This window comes from Rhinoraja longicauda, chromosome 2 (genome assembly GCF_053455715.1).
Source record: "Rhinoraja longicauda isolate Sanriku21f chromosome 2, sRhiLon1.1, whole genome shotgun sequence".
Taxonomy (NCBI): Eukaryota; Metazoa; Chordata; class Chondrichthyes; order Rajiformes; family Arhynchobatidae; genus Rhinoraja; species Rhinoraja longicauda.
In genome coordinates this window covers 74,895,920-74,912,720 of record NC_135954.1, presented here as the reverse complement: position 1 = coordinate 74,912,720, position 16,801 = coordinate 74,895,920, and the positions used below count along the sequence as shown (strand labels likewise).

The 16,801-nt window shown below is 43.4% G+C and overlaps 1 protein-coding gene across 2 annotated transcripts in view; it reads left to right on the top strand.

The window, feature by feature from the left end:
* Positions 1 to 984: 984 nt before the first annotated feature.
* LOC144605833 (protein PALS2-like) overlaps positions 985 to 16,801 on the top strand; it is an 86,106-nt gene continuing 70,289 nt past the window's right edge. For both annotated transcript variants that reach the window (XM_078421441.1, XM_078421433.1), the window contains exon 1: positions 985 to 1,275. The gene's annotated coding sequence lies outside the window, so the exon portion shown is untranslated. The remainder of the gene's footprint in view (positions 1,276 to 16,801) is intronic.

The following is a 16,801-nucleotide window of genomic DNA, read 5'->3' as shown; positions in this document are numbered from 1 at the left end:
GCTTGGGATGAACAGGTGATTTTGCACCTCGTTCCCATGGTTTCCGACCACTGGGGATTTACATCGCTTCGTGTTTGGATCTTTTACAGAATGACAAATCAGTAATTACGTTGATCACTTTACAAATTCAGTGTTCAATCTGAGGGATGAATGGTGAAATGCAAGGACCCTGGCCTTCTGGTGCTCCTCAGTTCCCATAATTGGTTACTTTGCCAGTTTAAAGCACAATATACACCAACTTGGTTACCAGACTCGCTTCCCCATGATAGTAGCAGCAGATGACTCGCAGGACAATGAGTATCGACTATTCTGTTATCGACTTTCGCGGGCTCTTTCCTTTATTTCAGTTCAATTTTAAAAAAATGTTCCCTTGCACCGGCACAAAACTACAACATGCACCCGAAAACCCCAATTTCGTTGCAATGTGGAACCCCCGTCCACCTTTAGTATTACTGCGAGTTGAACCGCCAGCAATCTGCTTCTGCACAAGAGCCGAAGATAGATACAAAATGCTGGAGTAACTCAGCGGGTCAGACAGCATATCTGGATAGAAGGAATAAGTGATGTTTCTGCTTCAGACTTCCCCAGTACTGATCCGAAACGTCATCTATTCCTCCTCTCCAGAGATGCTGCCTGTCCCGCCGAGTTACTCCAGCATTTTGTGTCAAACATAGCCCATCACCTCGAGAACGAACGGAGATTGCAAACTCATACAAAACAGCAGGGGTGAGCTACGTCCGTTCACCCTTGAAGTCAGGGTCGTTTAACTGGTCTCGACCCGAGACGTCGCCCGTTCCTCCTGTCCCGCTGAGTTACTCCAGCATTTTGTGTCTATCTTCATGCACTCAAGAATTGCCACACTGCACGTTTGCAGCAGCTCCGCATTTTGACGCATGCGGACTGCGAGTGCCCTCGCTTCACCCCGCGGAGAGGCCGGAGAGTGTAGGTAGCAGCACCACGTGACGCCAGCAGCGCCGCGCCGCGCCGCGCGCCGCCTTGTTCGCTCTCCGCCTGCCGGCTCGCGCTGCTGCTGCTGTTGGTGCTGCTGCTGCTGCTGTTGTTGTTGCCGCTGCCGCCTCGCCATCTTCTGTCAAAGGAACTTCCCCGTGGAACCCCGTCGTCCGCCGCGTTCGCTCTTTGGAAGGCGGCGGCGGCGGCCGCGAGCCGAGCCGGGACGCGCCGATTGTCCGGGCGCTCGCGCCGATTCCGGGCTCCACGCGCGCGCTCTCTCACTCCACTCCACACACAGAGAGAGAGGGACACGCTTGCACCCAGGTTTGTACATTTTATAGTTGTGGAGTCATTTCATCCCCCCCCCCCCCTCTCTTTCTTTCCTCCTGCCCATCCAGGTTTTTCGTTGTAGTAATTTTACTTTTACTTCATGGCTGCAAAAGCCATTTTTTTTCGCAATGCAATATTACAGGGTAAACATAATAATAAGCCGGTGGGTGTTTCAGATGCGAAAGTTTGCAGTATATCGCTGGGGCGGAGTAGAGTTACATGGAAGGTGATTCGGACGAACGTGTTTTAACTGTTATCCCGTTCTGGGGTGTTCATTCTATAACAATGTTACAATCGTTGTATGGAGAGTACAATTTACAATTAGTAATACTGGTATCCGTCACTAGGGCAGTGTTGGGTGTGTGTGCATACAATTTCGAGGCGGGCTTACTCATTCAGGAAATAGAGTGCGCCTGATCTCTCAATAAAATCTTTAATGTGTGCGAATGCAGGAGATTAATCCACGTGTAAGATCAAAACTAGGCTTTGTTTGTACAGCTCGGCTTTTCTATTAGTAGACGTATGAAGTGATTACATTTTTCTGAGTGTTCCGATGATTTAACAGTGGTTGGAGAGGTAACTTGTTGTAAATTACCTCCAGGTTTTAGATTTTTATTCTTAAGATGTTCTTACAACTGTTTGGAGAAACATAATACTTCTGAGCTGCTAAAATTCTTATAACAACGGCTTTGTTGGTAATTCATGATGTAGCCTGTTGGGTATTCTTGTCCTGTTGCGTTCACAAGAACTTTGAGGGGGAAAATCATGTTAGTTTTGAAATAACAATTTAATTCAAACATCTTTAATTGGCAGTTCGGTAATACGAATGTTCATAAATCAAAGCCTGGTAGGTGCATTTGCATTCGCTCCTGGTTAAATGTGAACTCGTATAATTTTGACAAGATCTTTTCCTGGCATTGTTTTCTTGATGGATAAATCCTGACGCACGTGGGTGTTGATGGCTGCAGATAATCAGTGTTCAACGATGTGCTTTGGTTAAGACTGCTTCCCACCCAGTGTGTTTACTCCGAAGTTGAAACGACAATGTGAACTTTGATATTGTAGTTGGGTCTGTATTCTGAAGCTTTACAATCCCAAAATATTATCGCGACGGAACAATGGCATGAAAAAATCAAAATAATGGAAGCACTGAGTAGTTCAGGCAGAATCCGTGGAGACAGTCTGAAGAAGGGTCTCGACCCGAAACGTCACCCATTCCTTCTCTCCAGAGATGCTGCCTGTCCCGCTGAGTTACTCCAGTTTTTTTGTCTATCTTCGGTTTAAGCCAGCATCTGCATGCAGTTCCTTCTGACACGAGACAGTTAACGTGACAATAGGTGCAGGAGTAGGCCATTCAGCCCTTCGAGCCAGCACCGCCATTCAATGCGATCATGGCTGATCACTCTCAATCAGTACCCCGTTCCTGCCTTCTCCCCATACCCCCTCGCTCTGCTATCCTTAAGAGCTCTATCCAGCTCTCTTGAAAGCATCCAAGGAACTGGCCTCCACTGCCTTCTGAGGCAGAGAATTCCACACCTTCACCACTCTCTGACTGAAAAAGTTCTTCCTCATCTCCGTTCTAAATGGCCTACCCCTTATTCTTAAACTGTGGCCCCTTGTTCTGGACTCCCCCAACATTGGGAACATGTTTCCTGCCCCTAATGTGTCCAATCCCCTAATTATCTTATATGTTTCAATAAGATCCCCCCTCATCCGTCTAAATTCCAGTGTATACAAGCCTAATTGCTCCAGCCTTTCAACATACGTCAGGTTGATGACCTTTTGTTATTGACTTTTAATGGAAGGTCTCCTCTGCTTTCTGGCTTTACCATTTGAATTTCAAAATGCTGCTCAAAATTCAGACTCTTGAACGTATATTGAAAACGAACATAATTTGAATTACAGTGGCCAACAAATCATTTAAAAAGCTTTTTTTGTAATTAGTCATTCTTCTGGATACGTCATTCCTTGCTCACATGGATTCTACACTTTAAAAAAAAAAAAATCATTATAAACCGTTTATTTCTAATGGTTTTACATCCTCCATTTCACCATATGGTTGAAAATCATATATGTGTTAAGCACAAAAATGGATGGGTGGGTCAGGAGAAATCATGCAGTTTTAAATCAAGGGATATTTTTCATAATTAATTTGATGTTGATTGTGACAATGCTGATATATCTTTTGCCTTTCAATATCCTGCTTGCAGAAATTTTGAGGGTCAAGAGTGTTTTATTGTCATGTCCTGAAACGGGAACAATGAAATTCTTACTTGGAGTAGCACACACATAGTACTCTGTAAACACTATAATCAGCGAGGCCAGGGTGCGTGAGGGTCTCTGATGATGCTGGCTGCCTTTTTGAGGCAGCAGCTCCTGTAGATCCCTTCAATGTCAAGTCAAGTCAATTTTATTTGTATAGCACATTTAAAAACAACCCACGTTGACAAGTGCTGTACATCAGTTCAGGTACTAAGATCGAACATACAATGGCACACAAACATAACAGCACATACATAAACAGTTCACAGCGCCCCCTCAGAGGGCCTCAAACGCTAGGGAGTAGAAATAGGTTTTGAGCCTGGACTTAAAGGAGTCGATGGAGGGGGCAGTTCTGATGGGGAGAGGGATGCTGTTCCACAGTCTAGGAAGGACTGGGCAGTGTTCACCACATTTTGCAATCATCTTTGTTCCTGGGCATTCAAGTTGCTGGACCAGGCAGGGATGCAACCAGTCAATATGCTTTCTACTATACACCTGTAGAAGTTCAAGGGAAATCCTCCACCTAAGTTCCTCAATTTGCAACATGTTTTGATTCTCAAGATCTCTGACTTCTGGCATTTTCTTAATTATTTTCCATTCCTGCTTTCTGTCCTTCTTGGTCCATGAAAAACATTTTTTTCCAGGTACTGGTAGAGCTGCTACCTCAGCCCCAGAGACCAGGGTTCGATCCTGACCCTGGGTTGAGTTTGCACTTTCTCCCTCTGACCATGTGGGTTTCCTGTGGGTGCTCAAGTTTCCTCCCATGTCCCAAAGACGCACGGGTGTTTAGGTTAATTGAGCCCTGTAAAATGATTCCTAATGTTTTGGGGGTGAATAAGAAAATGGGTGACCAATGGTCAGTGTGGACTCAGTGCACCAAGGGGCCTGTTTCTATTCTAAACTCAACTAAACTAATGCATGCTCTATTCAGGCCATCAGTTTGACATTACTTCATTTTGGTCTACTTTAATGAGATTGCCAAACTTTTTAATTCTTATCAACAATGCTCTGCAATTGTCTACAAGGACTTAGGTAGTTTTCTGAACCACATGTCTAGAATCCTATTGTCACTGGTTTGTGATGAAAAGTATATACCTGAAAAGATTATGCAGTCTAAATGACCAGGTTTTCATCATTTGTAATTTATTTTTCCCCACCAAGTTAATTGCATGTGCTCTGTCTTCAAATTTAATATTATTATATCTTGCACCTCATGTATTCAACCCCTTCTTAAAAGTTAGCTTTAATTTATGATTCTATTGATTGCTGTCATGAAACTTGAAAAGTTAAATAATTTCTCCTTTGGCCTTTTATGAAAGAAAACCATTTGTCTTTTCTGCTTCTCATTGCACGGATGTCTTAAATTTGACTTTTTTTCCCCCTGTATAACCTTCAGTGTCCAGTGCTTATTTGCATTAACATGGCTACAGGAATTCATGCATGTTCATCATCATCTTTTGGAGTGCTCTTGCTCTGCTCTGTATGCCAACAGTGAGCCTTACTTCTGTACATTTAATTTGTTTGTTGTGAGCTCACGACCACTGCACCTGGTATAGTCGTGGGTGTTGTCCTGAAACATGACCAGTTGGTTTAGTCTTACTCTTTGTTTCCCTCCCTCATCTGAGCATCTCCACATTAAATGCAATTTGTATTGAAGGGCACCTTCCCATGATACTCAAACATCTACTATTTGAAACACCCCTTTGAAATTGCATATTAACAAGGTTTTACTTTTGTTCTTGGGCACATATTTTTCTCTGTTTTTTTGCCATAATCCTATGCAAAACAGCTGTTTCCTGCTCCATCTAATTTTTAGATCACCATTGTTTGCAATACCAGTACAGCCTATTTTGTGGAAAAATCTTATATATAGCACACTTTCTTCAAATTTTTTCTACGGCAATCTTCAGAATGAAATTAACAGACTTTGCATTGCATTCTATCATTATCTATATACTAAAACTCTCGTTTGTTCGTTTGTTCCTGAACTACAGCCAAAACGGTACACGACAGCGCAACAATTTTAGGCCCATCTTACTCACTGTTGTCCCGTGGTCCTATGGAAGAAATTTCATTGAAATCGGTGTTATATTTTTAAAGTGTTTCATATTTTAAAGTTTTTAAAACCACGCATGCGCAGTTGGGGCTCCGTTGACCTGGTACTTACGTAAGATAGCCGCCGCATCCGCGCGTGCACAGAACAAATTTGTCCGCGCCGGCACAGTGGGGCCCGTTGAGCAGGGCTCGGCCACCTGTTTCTTGATGGGAGAGCCAGGTCTGGTGCCGGGGGAAGCAGCCGGAGCCTGGGCCTGGACATGATCGGGTAACCATGAGCCTGAGGTGGGCCAAGGGGAAAGGCGGCAGCAGCGGCGGTGAGGCCGGGCGTAGGTGGAGGCCGAGGCATGGCGCTGGCCTGACCTCGGCTTCCCCGGCCCCCCTCCTCTCCCCGGCCGGCTCAGCGCCTTCCCCACGTCTCCCAGAGTTCAGCATCAGTGGGAGAGCCGACGCCATCTACCACTGAACATCCCCGCACCAGGACGGAACAGGACTCTTTCCCCCCACCCATGCTCCACCAATGGCGGCTGCCCGGGCCGGGAGGAGAGTTGCTACGGCAACCGGTGGGTGCTCCTGGGAGAGGGGGAGGGAGGGGGGGTGGGGAGGAGGGAGGGAGTGGGGGAGGAGAGGGTGCTGCACCAATGCAGGAGTGATTTGGATCCAACGGGTCTACTTGGTCTGGTATGATCTAAAATACAAAATCATTTTTGCCACGATTTTCTTGGTTAATTTTGTCCTGTGTACTGCATATTGTATTTTAAATGAAAAGGGCACTCTGGATCAGGATTAATGATCTTCAGCTGAGGATGTGTGCTGTTCTGCTTCACTGGCCCATTCATTGGAAGCCCAATGTCCTTGGTTTATCTGTTTCATCAAGACATCTAATTACATCCATGATTTTTTTATCTCTTATCACTCATTGTTCCTCCCAAGTAGTTATTTAACTTGAGTGATTATTGAAGGGGGGAGGGGAAGAAAATGTCATCTGGGGGAGAATCTCGGCAGAACACCCTTGCAATTCAGTGTATAGTGCTTTGGTACTTGTATCATCTGCCAAAATAAAGATTTAAGCAATGATCTTGAAAAGGATGGTGTTTCCCCTCAACATTTTCCACGTTAAAATGTTGAAGGAATACAATATTCCCTTAACATTTTAATGAGGCAGTTTTCTTGAGGACAATAATGAAATTACTGAGAGTACTGGTATTTCTTGGAATTGATTTAGCTGGGGAGGAAGCTGAGGCCTGTGCTGATGACAAATCACCCGTTGTTGGAGAGGGAAAGATCAGAAGGCATAGGAAAAATACAGCAATATAGAACTGCTGAGATTTGTCATTATCTATACTTGTGTTTGTCAGGATTTTGCGAGATACTGATTTGCTTTCTTGGTCACTGGACAACATTGAGGGATTGTCATTATCTGGAGTTGGTGGTGGGTACAGCACTATCCTGTGGCCTTGTTCCTTGTTTATATGGACTTAGAATTCAATACCAGCAAGTGAATCCAATACTACAGTTGTGAAATAAAATGATGTGAAGCATAGGCCAAAAGTAAGTGTTCTTTAGAATAAAGATAGCTGAATTTTCACGATGACTAAATGTACTTGAACGGTGTGTTATTTGGCCATTCAGATGGTGTATATAGGTAAAAGTTTACATTTTTATATATTCTTGGGACGACATCCTCCCACACATTTTAGATGTCTTGTTTCGTGAAGTTGGTGCTGGTAAACCATATGATGGATCAGAAGCGTGATAACTATATATTACATTTAAGTAACATCATCTGCTTTCCTCAGTTTGCAGTGGATTGCTTTGGAACCATGACCCAGAATAAAAATTAATTTTGTGGCCTGGGACTTTTAGCAATGTTTTGGGGATTGTTCTGGACATCTTCATGATTGGTTTATGACAGGTCAAGTTCTAGTTTTGCCCATCTCACTGCAAATTGATGGGGTCAGCTGAAGTTAATCACCTTTTGCAGTGCTTGATTGGAACTGTATTTAAAGCAGAACCCATTGTAAATATGACTAGGATTGAAAAAAGATTGTCTATTCTCACATGCTTTCATACTGTGGAAGTGCCTGATGATGGTAGCTTTCAGTACGGCTTTATAATTTCAACGTTGGGATCAATATCGATAGAAACTGAAAGAATTTCCATTAAGGTGAGAGACGTTGGGTAGAAATATGGTAACAAAATACCCATCCTGGATTGTTATTTATTTTTGTGAGGAACAATTGTGACTTCTTTTCATTACTATATATTTGGCATTACAGGTAATTCTTCTAACCTGTTTAAACTGGACATCAGTAATGTTTATATACTAAGCATTGCTTCTTTTCCTACCAGCCTAGTCTGTTGATTTTGTTTGCAAAATAATTAAGGAACTTTGGGTGCCTGTTCATTTCCAGCAGACTGTCCCTTTTGAAATGAAGAGCTACCAGGTTGACTAGATGTGCCAACCCTTTCAAATTGTTTACAAATGGTAGATTAAACTACGCAATGTGCATGGGAAGTTTTGGCAAAGATTAATCCAAACTAGGAATGAAAGATGGCATTTGTAGGATCAGTAGACCTGTGCTGAAGAGTAAGTTAAAAGCTGTTTATATTCCTTTACCCAGTGTATTTATTGCTACTACTTTTCAGATGATGCAAATGAATGTCAGGTGAATTGAGTTCTGTAGTAATTTCAGAAATCCATTTAGAACATGGAACATAGTTCAGCATAAAAAGAGGCACTTCGATCCCCAATGCACCGACTATGATGCCAATCTAAATTAATCCCATCTGCCGGCTCACATCCCATATCCCTCTATTCCCTGTCTGTTCATGTGTATGTCTAAACGCGTCTTAAATGTTGCTGTCATATTTTACCACCAACCATGGCAACACGTTCTGGGCATCTCAACTCTCTGTGTGTAATGAAAAAAATAAACTATCTCACAAATCTCTTTCACATTTTCCCTCTCTTGCCTTAAAGCTATGTTCTCTGGTATTTGACACTTCTGTCCTGGAAAAAAAGACTCTTAACTCCCCTATCTATGCTTATTTTATATACCTATCAGGTCATTCTTCAGCTTCCAGCACTCTGGCAAAAACAATTAGGCACGACAAAACAATGAAGAAATACCACCAATGCTATATCTACAAATTCCTCCAAATCTACTAGGAGGAGGCCATTTAGCCCTTCGAGCCAGCACCGCCATTCAATGTGATCATGGCTGATCATTCTCAATCAGTACCCCATTCCTGTCTTCTCCCCATCCCCCTGACTCCGCTATCCTTAAGAGCTCTATCCAGCTCTCTCTTGAATGCATTCAGAGAATTGGCCTCCACTGCCTTCTGAGGCAGAGAATTCCACAGATTCACAACTCTCTGACTGAAAAAGTACTGGCAGGATGTGAATCACTGCCGCTACCCTCTCCCCCATCAACATCCCAGCTTTGCAGCTTTAGTTGCTTTCAGTCGGCTCGATTGAGCAAGCCATGTTAACATGATGTTAGATGGATATTACTCATATCCGAGCACTCCTATGGCGGATTAGTAGATGGAATGAAGGAGAATATGCAGTGTTCCCACTGATTCTTTGGAATCTCTGGCTCAAAATAGAGAAGGAGCATTCAGGATGGTACTGAGAAAATTGAGTCACTGCTTGGGGTGTGCACTGTTAATTGTGATAGGAGTGCACTACTGTCCAAACTATCCACCTGCCACCCTGTCAAATACCTTCTTCCCCATTTCTCCTCTTCTTGTGTTTGAGGCAGCAGAAATTATGAAGCTGCTTCTGCTGTCTCTGTTTGTTGTCGTTCGCCTGACTGAGGTCAGTTGACAGGGCTCACCACGGGGAGGTCGACAACATGAGCCCCTTCCCCATTTCTGTTAGTGCGTGGGTTCCAAAATAGCCTCACCGGTTACCTCAATCCTCCAGATTACAGCAGAATAAGTCATTGATCGTACAATACATGAGTACAATCATGGCCTAGATAAGTACAACAGTTAGTGCAAAGAGAAAAATCTCAGAGTGCAGAATATAGTTCTAATGTTGAACAAGTCACAAGCAGTTTCACCGCCTCCTTTGTTCCATTTGTAATGATGATAGTGGGAGGGAGTTGTAGGGGGAAAGGGAGTGTGGGAGCAAAAATGATGAACAATTGAAAGCTCTTGTGCTATTTGCTGTTTAAAATAAATTATGCATTATAGCAATTGTTCTTGAGCCTACTTTAATCAGCATTTTTAAACAATGAAAGGTAATTTTCTGTCAGTGATCACATCATATGATAAAGGATCAGCACTTAATGTTATTCTCATTGTGGCTAATCAGGTTTGATATCCTTAGATTTAAAAAAATAACACATTCCAGCTCTCTTATAATGGGAATATCTCACTGATAAGTATCTCAAGTTGATCAGTGTAATGTATGCTGGATACTGGAAGTGTATACATACATAATTTGATTTTGTGCTTTTTCCCTAATATCACATCCATCTGAACATGTAGACTGTATTCTGGGTTATTGTAGCATCAGAGAGTCATCACCTGCAACAGTACAGCAGTATTGTACCAAGTTGCCTACATCTTGGGGGTTACTGAGAAAGTAGTAGCCTCACAATAAAATTATGTGGTTTAATAACATTTGGTGTTTTAAAAAAGAACATTTTATACATTATTTGCTTTAATTGTTGAGTGATTTTGTTTTCTCTGTCACCTTTCTCCCATTTCTGTTGTCACAGTCCGAGCAAGTGAGGCAGAGGAAAATGATTTAAAGCAAAGAAAATTCACAAAGATATTTCCAAGTCGTGTACTTTATCAAATATTGGCTGTGTAGCTCATTTAGGTCTAAGATAATGGGAGAAATGTGTCGACTACTAATTTGTACACTGATACGCCGCTGCACAGTGCTGTTTTGTAGCAACACTTTTGACACGGGGAAGGAATTTTACTAACAAATAGAAAAATAATTTAAAAATTAAGTTGTCTTAACACCGGTTTACAATTGACCAACACATTGAATTGATCCAGCCATCTTGTTCATGTCAACTTGGCCAATGAGAGTGTCAATCGTACTTGGCCAATGAGAATTCAATATGTAACTTGATTTTTGGCCAAGAGGAAATAATGCTTGGAATGTGAGAAATCAACATGTAATTGTTGCTTAATTTGTGGATAACAAGGTACATAAAGTGATGGAGTAAATCAGCAAGTCATGCAAATCTATCTTTAGGGATCTGCCTGATCCGGTCCGCTGAGTTACTTCAGCACTTTTCTTTTGCAAACCATCATTTACAGTTCCTTGTTTCTCTTAAGAATTTGTGGATACCATCGAGGCTATGTTAATGGAGAGGGGGAGGGGCTGGGGGAGGGGTGGGGGGGTGGGGTGTGGGGGGGAATTGGAAAGTTTGTAAATCGTGGGCTGTGGGGAAACTGTACAAAATGACTGATAGGATGGAAATCAAGAGAGACTGAGTGACACAAAGGAAGCTGGTGTTGGTTGAGGGGGAGTGACTGGAAGATATGTAGATTGACTGAATCGTGAGATACACAAGACTAGTTGGTAATTTGAAAAGTTACAAACTGGGAATACACATCATGTCAGGCAACATCTGTGGAAAGAGTAAAACAATATTACAGGTTGATGACCTTTCATCAGAAATGGCTGGTCTGTCTGAAAATAGTTGTCTGGAGGTTGCAATATTTTTAATCAGAAGATTAAATATTGTTCCTCGTGCTTTTGTTGGAAAAATGCAAGAGATGAAAGGCAGGGAGGTCAGAGTGGGAGTAGCTTGGAGAATTAGTCATGGGAAGCTCAAGTTCATTTGCGGGGACTGAACAGAAGTATTCTGCAAAACAACCAAGCTGCAATCCTTTTCTCCAGCGTGGAGAAGTCAGCATTACAAACACCAAATATAACATACTTTTCAAGGAAATATCCTAATAATTGACTGTTTCGCCTAGACAGTGTTTAGGTCTTTGGCATTTCTGTAATTTCCAAAAATGGTTTATTTGCTGTTGTGTTAAAATCAAATTAATTGCTCCATTTAAATATGTTCTCCAAAAGAAAGCTAAGGAACTGAATGTAATAAATAAGAAGCTGTGTATATTTCCCATTCGAAAAGGGAAATGGCGTGGAGCTTTAATATGTTGTTTATCTAGATAGAAAGGTGTTAATCAAGTTATTCCTGTAAGTGAGTGCCCTTCACAGCAAGAATTAAACAAGCCGACCTACATAAATAATATTTAAGACCGACCGGGTCTTTGATAGCTGGATATTCCAATAACACATTCACCCTCTGATTCTAGATTAGTTTAAAATTCCCCACCAAACAAAGCTAAAACACATTTTTAATCAAAACCCCTTTTATCCTACTGTTAACAAATTAATTATAGTGAACAAAAATATTGTTGACCTCGATCACAGTATTTATAGAGTGCAGTCATGCTCGAAAACGGATTAGCACCAAGATGGCGTATTACATGTTATTTGTCTTGCAGCAGGAAACAGGATATTAAGTAGTTTTATCCATGGATACAACTGATGACAGAAGATCCAATTAAAAAAATATATAAAAGAGAATTAATCAGAACCTAGCAATCTTATGGCATTCAAAATGGGGCATCCCTTGAGTACTTTACAATCAATAGAGTGCACTTGAAGACCAGTCCTTTGTAGGCAAAATCTACACAATCAGACACAAGGAATTTGCTTATATAAATGGTCTTTTTGAATTGTTTGCTAACAAATAAAAATTTGTTTGAGATGGCAACCTCTTGAAATAATAGCATGGATCTTTTGCACCCAGGCAAGTTATTAACTATCTCATCTTAAAGACAACTTCTCTGCCTGTTCAACATTCCTTTGGTGCTTTTTGTTTGGTAATGATTCTTTGAAACAACTCCATAAATGATGCACTCAGATTCTTGGACGAATACCAGAGAACCTGAGCAATTTTTTAAATGACTTGGGAGAAAATCTACATCAATAGTGATTTGATAATAATGTGAACATTTCTTAAGCACTGAAGCTAAACTGCAAAACATCAAGTTTGACAAGGTGGAAACAGTTAATTCACCACCCATAGAATATATGGTGTTGCAATTTAGCTGCAGGTGAAAATATATATGAAGCTCATCAAGATCATCAATAGTTTCCTAAAAATCTGTAACAATTATCAACGGCACAGGAATTGGAATAACATCTGAAAGAACTGGCTTTCTTTGTAGATTTTTACATGAGAATCATTATTGAAGTCAGAGCCACTCCAGGAAATTAACACAGATGTGTCTTTATTTATTTGATATTTAGATAGATCTTTTAAATCCCAGGACTGAGCTTTACTGGAATACATCACATTCTACATGATTAGATCTTTGTTGGACTGGGATTATTAACTAATCAAATTTACAGAATGTTGAATGGGAAAATTGCAGCATTAAATTAAAAAATATCATATCATATCATATCATATATATACAGCGCGGAAACAGGCCTTTTCGGCCCACCAAGTCCGCGCCGCCCAGCGATCCCCGCACATTAACACTATCCTACACCCACTAGGGACAATTTTTACATTTACCCAGCCAATTAACCTACAAACCTGTACGTCTTTGGAGTGTGGGAGGAAACCGAAGATCTCGGAGAAAACCCACGCAGGTCACGGGGAGAACGTACAAACTCTTTACAGTGCAGCACCCGTAGTCAGGATCGAACCTGAGTCTCCGGCGCTGCATTCGCTGTAAAGCAGCAACTCTACCGCTGCGCTACCGTGCCGCCCTATATATATATTTATAAAAAGTCCAACGACATTATTTTTTTAAATTTTATTTCAGTTTGGTTATAACCGGCCACACATTCACTGAAGCACACCCTCATTTATTGATTTTTGAACTGTCAAGCTTTTGGGAAATCAACTGCAGATGCAGCTACAAATTTCTGAATACGTATCCCAGAAAAAAAGAATGTCAAGAGTCAATAGTGTTTTATTGTCAGATGTTCCAGATAGAACAATGAAATTCTTACTTGCAGCAGCACAACAGAATATGTAAACATAGTACAATGTAAACAATATAATGAACGAGAGAGAAAAAAAGTATTCAGGGTAAAGCGAGCAAAAGCGAGTCACACGTTGTGAACTCAAGAAAAATCTTTATTAAACAAAAATAAATCCAAAACAATAGCAGTGTTGTTGAGCCCAGAGTAACTGTGTGTCACTGAAGCTGGGCTCCTCTCTGCAGCCCCCAGTCACGTGCCTCTTACCACACGATGAACGAGGGTTTGATTAACCAGTGGCCCGACCACCAGACGGCGCCACCATACCCCCCCCCCCCCCCCAAGATCCGGAGGAACAAAAACGAGCAGGCGGACGAATGACAATAGACAATAGAAAATAGGTGCAGGAGAAGGCCATTTGGCCCTTCGAGCCAGCACCGCCATTCAATGTGATCATGGCTGATCATTCTCAATCAGTACCCCGTTCCTGCCTTCTCCCCATACCCCCTGACTCCGCTATCTAGCTCTCTCTTGAATGTATTCAGAGAATTGGCCTCCACTGCCCTTTGAGGCAGAGAATTCCACAGATTCACAACTCTCTGACTAAAAAAGCTTTTCCTCATCTCTGTTCTAAATGGCCTACCCCTTATTCTTAAACCGTGGCCCCTGGTTCTGGAGTCCCCCAACATTGGGAACATGTTTCCTGCCTCTAACGTGGCCAACCCCTTAATAATTTTATACGTTTCGATAAGATCCCCTCTCATCCTTCTAAATTCCAGTGTATACAGACCTAGTCGCTCCAGTCTTTCAACATATGACAGTCCCGCCATTCCGGGAATTAACCTAGTAAACCTACGCTGCACGCCCTCAATAGCAAGAATATCCTTCCTCAAATTTGGAGACCAAAACTGCACACAGTACTCCAGGTGCGGTCTCACTAGGGCCCTGCAACACCCGGAATGCAACGGCCTGATCTCATAACCACAGGATCCTCATTCGGACACCCCACAGGCACGGGCGACAGGGGCTGAGATGGCGGATGCCCCTGACCGCGAGGCTGTGCCACTTGCACCGGCCGGCCAATGTCCACATGAGCCGGCTTAAGACACGCCACCGACACAGTCACAGGCTTTCCACCCACATCCAACACAAAAGTCGAAATGCCGTGCTGCAACACCCGTAATGGACCCTCATATGGGCGTTGCAACGGCGTACGATGAGCATCCCGATGCAGAATCACATATAGGCAGTCCTTGAGGGCAGACGGATCACAGGACAAAGCAACCCTGCACCAGGATGTTGGAACAGAAGAAAACGTACCCACCTGCTCCCGAAGACAAAAAAGCACAGAGGAGCACGACTCCTGCTGCTCCCGCACAGCCGGAATGAAATCACCAGGTACCGTGAGCTGAGTACCGTACACTAATTCAGCAGAGGACGTAGCCAGATCCTCCTTGGGGGCAGTGCGAATTCCCAACAACACCCACGGATACTCATCGACCCAATCCGGACCTGTGAGCCGTGCTTTCAAAGCATCCTTGAGACGGCGGTGGAAACGCTCAACCAATCCGTTAGATTGCGGATGGTAGGCCGTGGTGTGATGCAACTGAGTCCCCAACAGCCGGGCCATGGCAGACCACAACTCGCAGGTGAACTGTGCGCTCCTGTCAGACGAGGTCCACCGGCACACCAAAACGCGCGATCCATTGCGTGGCGAGGGCACGAGCCCACATAGCAACAGAGGTATCAGCAATCGGAACAACCTCCAGCCATCGAGTGAAGCGACCAATGATAGTAAACAGATGAGTAACCCCTCTAGACAGGGACAATGGACCCACAATATCAACATGTATGTGGTCAAAACGCCGCTGGGGCACAGCAAAACCCTGCACGGGCGCCCTGACATGACGCTGGATCTTAGACATCTGACAGGAGATACACATTCTGGCCCAGTGTCCGACCATAAAGGGCCGCCACCAAGGCAATCGTCGCACGGATGGATGGATGAGCCAAACCATGAACGAGATCGAATACCCCGCGACGCCAAGCAACAGGAAGGATGGGTTTCGACTGACCTGTCGACACATCACAGAGGACCGTGGCACCAGCAGGACCAAACCGCACATCTCCAACACCAAACCAGAAATGGCGGTGTGGTAGGCGAGCACCTCATCATCATCACGCTGCGCAGCCGCCAGGGCATTATAATCAATACCCCGAGCCACCTCATGGACAGCATGGATGGCGGTGTGGGACAACGCATCCGCAACTAGGTTGCTCTTCCCCGCAATGTGCCGGACGCACGTCGTGTATTCCGAAACGTAAGCCAAATCGCGCTGCTGCCGTGCTGACCAGGGATCCGAGATCTTTGCAAAAGGGAAAGGAAGAGACGTGATCCGTGAATGCGGTGCAGTCCCCGCCCTCAAGAAAATAGCGGAAATGGCGAACGGCCATATAAAGTGCAAGGAGCTCCCGATCAAACGCAATGTACTTCCAGCAGCCGGCGGCTGGCGAAGAAAAATGAACGAGACAACGGCTGTGTCCTGATCCAAGGCCCCGACCACGTAATAATATTTCGTGTCGTCAGCATAATGTGCCGAATATGAAATTGAGCCTCAGCCTGTTCAAACCATACGTGCGGGTGCGACGTCCAAAACACGGGCAATTTGCTCAGCCAGAACGGCTGCATTGGGCACGCTGTTAGCTGCGTCCATTGTGCGATCCAAAACCACAGTTTGGAAAATGTCGAGGTCACCAATAAAGCTAGATAAAGCGAGTCACACGTTATGAACTCAAGAATTTTTTTTATTAAACAATAAGAAATCCAAAACAATAGCAGTGTTGTTGAGCCCAGAGTAACTGAGTGTCGCTGCAGCTGGGCACTCCCCTGAACTCCTCTCTGCCGCCCCCAGTCACGTGCCTCTTACCAAATGATGAACGAGGGTTCAATTAACCAGTGGCCCGACCAACAGATGGTGCCACAAGGGTGTGTATTTAGAACTGCATGAGATGCTCAGATTTCCATCAGATTTAAATAATTATTTTTGATGCAAATACAACTATCAGATCAATTCTGTCAACTGCTCTTTAGGATGCTTGCATTTGAATGGAATGGTTTGATTTGTATCTATCTCAAATTCTTGGAATTGCATGAATGGTGTGTTAAAACAGAAAAAGGCTTGGCATTAAAATTGTTGACGTTACCCAAAGTCTGTT